The 10,658-nt window shown below is 43.9% G+C and overlaps 1 long non-coding RNA gene across 1 annotated transcript in view; it reads right to left on the reverse strand.

Annotated features, from left to right (window-relative positions):
• The window catches only part of LOC109303434, a 6,657-nt gene extending 832 nt beyond the window's left edge, over positions 1 to 5,825 (reverse strand). The window contains exons 1-2 of the long non-coding RNA XR_002099111.1: positions 5,815 to 5,825; positions 2,721 to 2,727 (exon numbers count right to left, since the gene is read on the reverse strand). This is a non-coding gene — a long non-coding RNA (uncharacterized LOC109303434). The remainder of the gene's footprint in view (positions 1 to 2,720; positions 2,728 to 5,814) is intronic.
• Between the last annotated feature and the right edge of the window lie 4,833 nt (positions 5,826 to 10,658).

Genomic DNA, 10,658 nt, shown 5'->3' on the forward strand with positions numbered 1-10,658 from the left:
CCTCCAGGGGATAAAATCAGCAATTTATGCAACAGTGGGGACTTCCCAAGCTGACCTTATATACACAAGCTTTTGTAACTTCCAGTGATAAGCTCTAGATTTTAATTTTCCTGTAAGTAAAATGTGTGTAATAATTGCATACCTCCCAAGGATGCTTTAGATCAGTTCATTTTTGAAAATGCTGAGTGATGTTGTTACCTGGGACGCCTGTAACCTGAGGTGTGATGTCCTAATACAGGGCTGGGCAAAATGCGGCCCAGGGGCTGGATGTGGCCTGCCAAACCATTCTATCTGGCCCACAGCGCCCCTAAAAAATCTAGAAAATTAATATTTATTTGGCCCTGGCTGCCTGTCATGCAGCCCTTGATGGCTTGCCAAAGCTCAGTAAGCGGCCCTCCACCTGAAATAATCGCTTGCCCTTGTCCTAATACCATGTGAACGGCTGTCCTCTGCTGGAATACTCTGAGGCCGCAGCATGCGGTCTGTGAAGTGTACAGGTAACTGAAGAGGGGGTCATAGCTGGAGTTTCACTACCAGTCTGCTCCAGCAAGTGAAGCAAACTTGCTTGGGGCTGCTGCCCCAAAGTTGTTTCTGTCTCACCGTTCTGACCATGTTTTCATCTCTAAGCAATGGGTGTGGAAAAATGAACAAGATCTCAGTTTTCCTATTCTGTTGTTAATGGCACAGCCTGCTACAGGGTCTCATTGAAATGTATTGTTGGCAGGCACTGCTGGAGGAAATAGGGTTAATGAGGCTTGTGATATGCATGGAAGCCCCACATTTCAGTTCGTAAACTGATAGTTTTTGGCAGAAGAGCAGCTGTTTGCTTCAAGTATTCACCTATCATCCTTGGGTGAAGGATGACTGATCAGTTTAAGGGCTGGTATTAGAAGCCCTGAAAAAGAGGAGGGCAAGCAGGCATGAAGCTGACTAGTTCCTGTCTATTCACGGCTTCTGAGCAGTGCTACTACATCACATTACAAAGTGGGCAGTGGTAGGGATGAAAGGTGCTATGCACTTACCCTAATGTGACCACATTGAGACCCTTGACACCACAGACTTATGCCAGTGTAATAGACAATGATTTTAAGCAACATTTCCATAAATTATATCAGGATCTAGAACAGATATGAGAAGCTATCTCCAATAGTTGCATTTTATTGACAGTATTACAATATCTCACTACTAGCAGAAGGGGAGTAAGTAATAGTGTGCCTGCATTGAGCAAATGGCTATTCCAGATAAGGTGTGACTAGACAGCACCATAGTTTTACCGCATATTTTTTCCTGGATTATATCTACACCAGATTTAAGTAGTAAGGTATCCCAACACGGGGCTATTCATTGTGTGCCCACTTGTTTTCTACATGGGTGTAAAGGCCATTTGCACAAGTGTAAATGCGTCTTCTGCTTGTACTCTTAAATCTACTGCCACTTTCAAAATGAGTCAAAGAGAAAAACACAGAAAAGTAGCATGTTACCCAACCACTCATGTCAGAGGAAACAAAATCTATTACAGAAACAAGAAGAAACCTATTGGCATAAAAACCAGCTTAAAACCACCAGAGAAGAGGCCAACAGTACATATTACAAGAAACGATGAGACACGGGCAGATTGTTTTAGGAGAATGTTCAGGCAGTAGAAAGGAGGTTTGACAAATATTTGTTGACCTACATTCAAGATGTGCTGCTGCTGCCACTCAGGATAGTAAAACTCTCTGTAGCAGACCTCTACAATGCCAAAGGCTCATTTTTCTTGAGGATATCAAGGCTGGCTCCATGCTGCGTGTCAAGTTGATTCTGTATTCATTCTGTTCAGTGCTAGATTTTCATACCAAGTGCTTTCTTAAGAATCAGGCTGAAAAACAATGACTGCCACAGAAAATAAATCCCTTCAATTATTGAGTAAGACCAAGATCAGGTTCAAAGAAGAAATCCTAGCCCTGTGGAAGTCAATGGGAGGTTTACCGCCATTAACTTGAATAGAACCAGAATTTTATCCCTGGTCTTACAATAAGCAAACCTCTCTTTCAGGTGACTCCAAATACCAATGACATCAAAGAGTTTGCTGATTTCAGAGCCTCCAGGCTGCACCCACACCAGGTTTTCATGCTTTTCTTTGCAACCAAAAAAGCCTGAAACTTACTTAAATTTGTTACGATTAAATTGCTTAAAGGTGCTGGGTTCATGAAGTTGTGTACATGTGATAAATTGTAACCTGTTTTATATTCTCATATTTTAATTAGTGACTTTTTCATTTTGTTCAGTTAAATTTATAAAATTCTGCATTTTTTGCAAAATGTTCTTGGTAATTGATACATGTGAAGTTACAAAATTTAAAAGTGAGGTAAATTCAGGTTTTACCGTTTCCTCCCATTCTCTGTCCTGATTTTGTTGTGCCCAATCTGTCCAGACTGACCTACTCTCCCTTCTTGGTTGTGTGCAGTTGATTTTATATATGATGTGTATTTTATATATGATGTTTAGCCACGCGGGTGCTACCTCCCGATCCTCACACGCTGCCTCTGGAGTTGCTGGTAAGTCTGCTTCCATGTCTTGTACCCTGGGACAAACACCTGCCAGATGTCCTTACTATCCGTTACTAACTCCCAGATTTCTGAACCGTGATTCACCATACAATGTTGTATCAGTGTTTGTATTCCTTTTAATTCTAATACCTGGGCACTACATTTATTCACTTCATTAGTTAGGCAGGTTACCTGACACCTGGTACATTTCCAACCAAATTTATGCCCATCTTTGGTTGAACCATCACTAAATCCCCATTCTTCCATAAACGTGCCTCCATCATGTGCCCACTGTGGCATTATTTTTTGGCTATCATTCAGGGTTCTATGTCCCTGTCAATTTTTCCCCCAATTTTGAGTTAGGCTAGAAGCTAATTTTACCCAGGTGCTATGATTTCCTTCTAAATCTGCAGCTGGAGTATTAAGGTTCATGGGTTCTCCCCCTGCAGGATGATGGACTTTTGCATTCTCTGTTAACTCCCAACTGTACCTTTTATAACAATAGTGTAACCCAAGTAATACTTTACCTAAAGTTCCATACCTAGTTTCAGGTCCTTTAAGTGTAAAACTCCACAAGTCTATTACTTTACTTCCTTGGACTGCTTTTCCACTTACCCAATCTATACCTGTCCTAATGTATAGTTCCATTGGTAATTGATTGTGTATTCGATGTAAAGTTAATTTTCGGGAACTTAAATCCACTACTATTCTCTCTACTTGACTTCGGGCTGCTGCTGACCAGCACTTATTTTTTATGGCTGCTCTAATAGCCTTGGTTTGCACCATAGCATTTTCAATCCAATCTCTTAACCAATTGATAATTCCTAATACTGCCTGCATTTCAGTTACAGTCCTTGGGGAGCCTCTGTTGCTTTCTTTAAAGCCATCACCTATTTATCTTCTGGGGTTATTTCCTTTTCATTTATTCTTCTCCCCAAGAAGGTAAAATTTGTAGCTGCTAATTTGGTTTTGTCTGCATTTACCTTTCAGCCTTCTTGAGTTAAATGGTTAATTAACAGCTTTAGAGTTTCATTGACCTGTTTCTCAGTGGGGCCGGTTATTAGTATGTCATCTACATATTGCCAGATTCTTATTCCCTTGGCTATGTAACTTGTATTGGCCTGAAAATTGATAAGGATTTTGTTTATGCAACTATTTGCTATGGCTGGTGAATTTTTATACCCCTGTGGACATACTTTCCATCGGTATGTGTTCCCATTAAGGTTCATATTTAATAAACCTTCTTCATCATCTATAGGGATTGAGAACATGTTTTTCAAATCAATACTTGCTCCCCATAGGTGATCTTCTAAGCTTCTAATGGAATACAGTATTTCTTGTGCGGTGTGATTTTGCATGATACTCACATCCTCTATCTTTGAATTTACTTCTCGATAATCTACTACTAATCTGATCTTCCTGTTGCCTTTTTCTAAGGTCCAGGCAGGACTGACATACATGCCTGCAGTAGTTAATTCAATAGCTCCCATATCTATTAATTCCTTTATTAATGCTTGGGTTGGCATTAATAACAAGTCCTTAATTTGGTAGGCGCGTACCAATTTTGTCATGGGGGAACTTTGCTTTTTAGCTTAGGTTTATGAAGTTCCCTTTTGAAACTTCAATTGGTAACATTTCCTTTAACAATTCTTTTATCTGAAAATCATGCTTTATGCAACTTATAACTAATATATTCTTTGAGCCAATTAATACCTCTATTTCTTTCCCTCCCATCATTATTATAGTTCCAACCTGATGTTTGGACTCCCTGATGTAGTGTGACTCCCATTCACTCCTGTAATCATGATTTCTTCATTTTTTTGGTATGACCAAATTTGAGTTTGCCTTTCTTATTATATTAACTTGTGCCTCTGTATCAATTAGGAAGGTTACCTTTTCTAATTTTAAATCTTCGGGATTCACACATTCTAGGTTCACATAAGGACCGGAATCTTGTTGTTCTGACGTAATTTCAGCTGTCTCGGGGGAAGGGCCAAGTTTTATTGGTTCTCCCCCCATAGCTCGTTTTTTGGATGGCTTTGTTTCTCAACGGCCCATTCCTTCCAAGGTTTCCACCCATAGTTTATGGCCAATTGCTTATTTTCCTTTAGCGTATTTTTTCCTTAACTTCTCCCTTTCAAACCCTTTACTTAACAAGTATCCAAACATTGCTTTATCCTCTCTAGTTGGGATAGATTTATTTGGACCCTTTTTGGTTACATATACTTTGGGCTTTTTCTTAATTTCATCCTCCTGCAGTATGGTTCCTATTTGGTCAGTTACCTCCCAGGGTGTTTTCCCCACCAGTAGCAGTAACCATGCTTTAACTCCTGGGGTTTTTATCATGGTTTGCTGCTACCTCTAATGCCATCCTATGACATGCCACTTGTTCGGCAGTAGTAATGAACAAACAATCATTCCTTAGATTTAGTTGTGCTGCTGTCAGGGCGTTTGGGGGGGCTAGCCAATGGGCAAAACTAATTCCCCATATTATATACCTGACATCATTCATGCCTCCCTCTAGATTTTGGGGAAAGCTTAGAACTCCCAGGTGGTTTTTAACTCCAATCCAGCTAAAGTTATAGAATACATCAATCCTGGAATTATATTCATTGTGTTTATGAGGATTGCCCCCTTACCCTATCCCAAATGTCTCAGTAATGGCATGGTCTCTTCCTGGCTCAACAGCACTCCTATTCCATTTTCCTCTTCTATTATCCTACCCAGCCAGACATAACGATTTTCATTGGCATGTCGTGCCGTTCTCCTCGCTATCTCCTCTATCTCTTCCCTGTTCCTTTCTCGATAGGTATTCTGCCTAACTGCAGGATTCATCCCCTGTTGCTTCCAAGTGGTAGTTACTATAGGGCAAGCCTCCTGCATTGTGTTTTCTTTATCTCCGGCTACCTCTCCTACCTCATAGCTTTCTTTCAATTCTTGTAATTCTGCTGTAACTTCACCATACAGGGGTGGAGGAATTGGAGAGTGTGCAGTAAGTTGTATGGGTGTTTTACTTAGTTTCTCCTCCTGTTCTCCTGTTTTATTGACTTCAGTTGGATTCACAGCCATTTTTAGGGCATTATTTTCCGCAACTAAATTTTCTACCTTATGCAGTAACCGAATAATCCCCCGAGTCACCTCTCCTAAGAGGGACGGTTTCTTCAAAGGACCTCCTGAAGCTTGCTTCCAACTTACTTCTAACTCTCTTACTACTTCCCCTGCCATTGAGTGTGTTATGTCCCTAGCTAAGGGCAGTTCCAACTGATTGTATACTCCCTTTCCTAACACTCTCCACATTATTTCTCAGAGCCCTCCTTCATCTTTTTTGCTTTCCTTCTTTCTACACACCTTTATTTCTGGCTTTACTTCCTTATTTTCTAGGATCCAATCTTGTGGACCATATGTTTTCTGAATGCCTCTTAAATACCACCCTAAACCATCTTGCGTAAACACAAAACTGTATGTAATTATTTCATCTTAATTTTTAAAATCTTTTATGCTTACTTTCCAAGTACCCTCATTATCATTATGAAACATGCAATGCTGCAACACATTCACCCCATTCATAAGTGGATAACCAGCGCATCCTGTTCATGACGCCATGTTTTCTAGTGGTCTATGGACTGGAGAAAGATCCCACACTATTTACTGATTCGTTTGATGCTCCTGGCTGGGGAGTATTGGGCTAACTGCATGATTTCACAATGATTATACCCTTAATTCATACAACACAATTTTATTTGAAAAGAGCTTACGGTGTACACAACATTGCTTTGTCTTAAGAATACAAACATCAAAACACTATAACTACATACCTTAAGAACAATACAAACATCAAAACACTATAACTACATATAACAATTAAAATTAAATTCAAACTAGAAAAAAAATAACTATTATTATTTATATTATACTTACAGTCCTAGGATTCCAAGAAACCAAATACCCAGATATCTGTTCATTCTTTAATTGCAGTTTAATGGGCTGGCCTCAGTAGTGGTAGGAATAAGTTCCCTTTCCGGTCCCACTCAGGCGCTCCGTGGCTTCAGCGTGAACAAAAGATTTGCATTCATGGAGATGGTGGTTCAGGTGATCAGTCTGATCCGGCCTACACTTGCGATTCTTCCTTTGTTCCGCAAGTGAGGTTACCTCCAAATTGGGACGGTAGTTTATGGGTTATATACTGGGTGAATTGCCGTCATGGGCCCCTCCTACCCAAACTCGTCACTACTCCCAAATTTGGACTCGGATATTATGTCATGGATAGTTTCTTTGGCGGGAAAGTTTTACCCACCAAGTGGAATTTTCCCTGCTGCAAACTTTTAGTGCCCTCATCTTCTGGGACTTTCCATATCACCACGATGACCCTTTAGTGCCCTCAGTTTCTTAAAATCCTTGGGCTTCAATTTCTTGGAATTCTGTAACAAGTCTAACTAAGTTTTGAATCTAGCCTAAACTGGCTAATGGGCATTTATTACATATAACCCATAAACTCCATAAATTTATCATTCAGGTGACATTGGCTCCCCAAGTTCTAACCCTCAACCCCTCTGAAAGTGGAAAACACAAAATTACAACAACAAAAACAAGGACTGCTGCTATCCTCTGAGGAACCCAACTGCCCCCCATTGTTGACACCCTGGCTGAACTGCTAACAACTTCCTATCGACCTTAAGGATCTTGGTTTGGCCCTACACACGGCCGGGGTATCCTGCGGCTTGCACCCCGCTCCTCAATTCTCGTTGCCCCACCTTTGGCTTCGTCGGCAACGCGGTGGTCTTCTGACGGACGCCTGTCCCCTCGTCTCCCACCTGGTATACCTCTTCAGCTCCCCTGGTGCCCCCAACTGTCCCACCTGGTCTGATGCCAGGAGCTGCACTGGCCTCTTCAGCTCCTCTGCGGAGGTCTCTGACATTAGAGTCTTCCTGCGTCATTCTGCCTTTCTGTTCAGGTTCCCAGGGTTGAGGAGCCGCCTTGGGCTCCCAGCTCCTTTCGCCACTGCCTGCAACCTTGGGCTCGCAACACGTGCCAGTGCGTTCCTCCCGGGTGAGGAACGCAGCTCCTGTTGCTTCCACAAGAGCTTTGGCACAGCACCTCTTGCCAGTGTTCCTGCCGGCATCACTCTGCCGCTCCCTTCCTTCTTGCCGGTGGCTCTCTTTATTTCTGCCAGCCAGCAATCGCGGCTGACATCACCGGCTGGCCACAATTGTATAAAGGTGTGGCTGATGAGCCGTGTGGTTCTTCCTTCGGTCCCAGCTCTGCTGCTGGTCGCGCTGTAGGTAAGTATCCCCTTTCACTTTTTCTTTCTCTTTCCAGCCCCTCTGAAGGTTCCTTACCCCAGGGCTTCCCCCTAGTATTTTGGGGTCCCCCCTTTGGTTTCTCTCTGTGACATAACCCACCCCCCAGTTGCCTTGGGGTGGTTTGTTTAGGGTCGTCGTTGTCCTATGTGCCTTGTCCCGTTCTTCCATCTGCTTTTGTTTTCCCATGGTATCTTGTGACGTTTCATTGCATCTAGACAGGAAATATGCTATTATGTTGTTTACCCCTGGCCGGTGTACCGTTTGGAATTTAAAAGGTTGGAGAGCCAGGGCCCACCTCATAATTCAGCGTTGTCTGTTTTTGCTGTGCTGAGCCATTTTAATGGGGCGTGGTCCATTATTAATGTGAACTCCCAGCCCATTAAATAGTATCTGAAATGCTCTACCGCCCACCATATTGCTAGACATTCCTGCTCAATCATGGCATACCTCGTCTCCGCCGGTGATAGCTTTCTGCTAGCACAGGCCACTGGTCTTTCCATCCCTCCATCTTCTTGCGTCAGCACAGCCCCTATGGTGGTCTCCGACGCGTCTGTCTGTAACACAAAGGATTTACCAAAGTTAGGTGCATGCACAACTACATCCTGACACAGGGCCTTCTTCAGTAGCTGGAAGCTCTTAGTCATTTCCCCTGTCCACTTTATCCCCTTCGCGGTGGGCCCTGTTAGTGCATCTGACAGTGGGGCTGCTAGCTCAGAGAATCGAGGCAAAAAGTGGCGATAGTAATTATCCAGGCCCAGAAAAGACCGGAGTTGCTGGGGCATGTGAGGGGCTTGAAACTTATGAATGGCTTCCACCTTTTCAGCTAGTGGTCTCATGGTCTAGGAAACCTGAATACTTCATCTGTTGTTGTGCAATTGCACATTTCCAGGGGTCTGCTGTTAATCCTGCTTTCCTCAGTTCTGTGAGTACTGCCTCTAATGCCTGTAGGTGTTGTGTCCAAGACTGTGTGAAAATGATGATGTCATCGATATATGCTGTCGTATAGCTTGCTTGAAGGGCTAGTATCTGCTCTATTAGGTGTTGGAATGTTGCCGCAGCGCTGTGCAGCCCAAAGGGCATATGCACAAACTCATACAACCCCCATGATGTTCCGAATGTGGTTTTGGGCCAGGCCCGCGGGGCTACTGGGATTTGCCAATACCCCTTTACCAAATCCAGAGTAGATATGAATTTGGCAGAGCCAATTTGCTCCACCAATTCGGTGATATGGGGCATAGGGAAGGCATCGAAGATGGCTATCTTGTTCAGGCACCGGTAACCTATGCAGAGTCTTAATGTACTGTCCGGTTTAGGTACAGGTATGAGCGAGCTGCTCCAGGGGCTTCATGACGGCCATATGGCTCCTAGCTCTAGCATTTTCTCAATTTCCTTACGAATCTCCCTTGTGAGGTGGTGGGGTATTGGGCGCCATCGATCTTGCACTATGGCATCTGGGGGAGTGCGGATCCAGTGATACATCCCCTGGACACAACCTGGCTCCTCCCTAAATATATCTTTAAACTTTGCAATAAGCGTCTGTATTACCCTTTTCTGGGTGGTGGACAGATTCCCCCAGTGCAGAATTGTTGATCTAATTCTTCTGGTCTGGTGTTTGATTCTCTCCCTTGGGGTCCAAGATCCTCTTCCCCCTCTTCTAGAAAGGCAGCCCAACCCTCGGGCTGTGGCCACTTGCGTAGGAGGTTGACGTGAAAAATTTGCTTCGTACGGACATGGCCGAGCCTATATACCTCATAGTCCATAGGGCCTACCCTCCTGGTTATCTCAAAAGGCGCCTGCCATTGCATTAATAATTTGCTGGTGGATGGGGGCAACAGGACGAGCAGCTTCTGCCTGGGTTGGAATTCTCGTTCTTTGGAGTGCATGTCGTACCTCTCCTTTTGTTGCTGTTGGGCTTGCCATAAGTTATCCATAGCTATGTCTCTGGCCAGCTGCACTCAGCACTGGAAGGTTTGCCGATACGTCATGGGGTCCCAAGCTGCTGCAGAGGGGTACTCACAATCTTCCCTCAATATTTGCAGCAAACCTTGCGGACTGTGCCCCAGTACCAGCTCAAACAGTGAATACTTCAGGGACTCCAAGGGGGTGTCTCTAAGATGAATAATACCAGTGGGAGAAGTAAGTCCCACTTCCACGGATCCCTTTATATGCATCGGTGCAAGATATTCTTTATGGCCCCATTGTCTTTCAACCAATCCGTTGGTTTGTGGATGATTGTGCCAGGAGTATTGCTACTGGAGCCTTTCTCTTGGTGGCTCCGCCCACCTGTTATGGGCCAACCTCCTGCTTACTCGCCTGCCATGCCTTGATCTTGATCGATTGATTGCTTGTAATTAGCGGGATGCTGCCCACTTTCCACACCCTGGTGCCAGGGGGCGCTGTCTGCATCTCCTTTTCCTCCCCTACACAGCAACCCAAGCCTCGCAGATGGTACTAACTGTCATGCGCTGCAGGGTCAGAACCTGAGGCACTGTGAGAAGGTTTGCTTTGCCTTTAAGAGAGAGAGTAAGATTTTCTCTAGCTACGGGTCATGGAGTCTGTTGACCGCAGGCTAGGGTATAAGATTTACGAGTTATAGTAAAGAAGCTTTTATTTTTGTTTACTTACACCCTGATGATTGAGACGCGTAGGCACAGCAGCTTGATTAAATACTTTCTGTTTCAACTATCTGGGTTACAAAGCAGACTGCTAATTCTCTCTTCATTGATGGATCGTAAATCGCGTCGATGCGCAGGGGAGGGGTATGCCGGGAAAGTCGGTGGCGGAGAAGCGATGTCATGGTTGGCTGGACCACGACAGACAGGACTGATTG

This window comes from Gavialis gangeticus, unplaced genomic scaffold (assembly GCF_001723915.1).
Source record: "Gavialis gangeticus isolate Ggan-Ray unplaced genomic scaffold, GavGan_comp1, whole genome shotgun sequence".
Lineage (NCBI taxonomy): Eukaryota > Metazoa > Chordata > Crocodylia > Gavialidae > Gavialis > Gavialis gangeticus.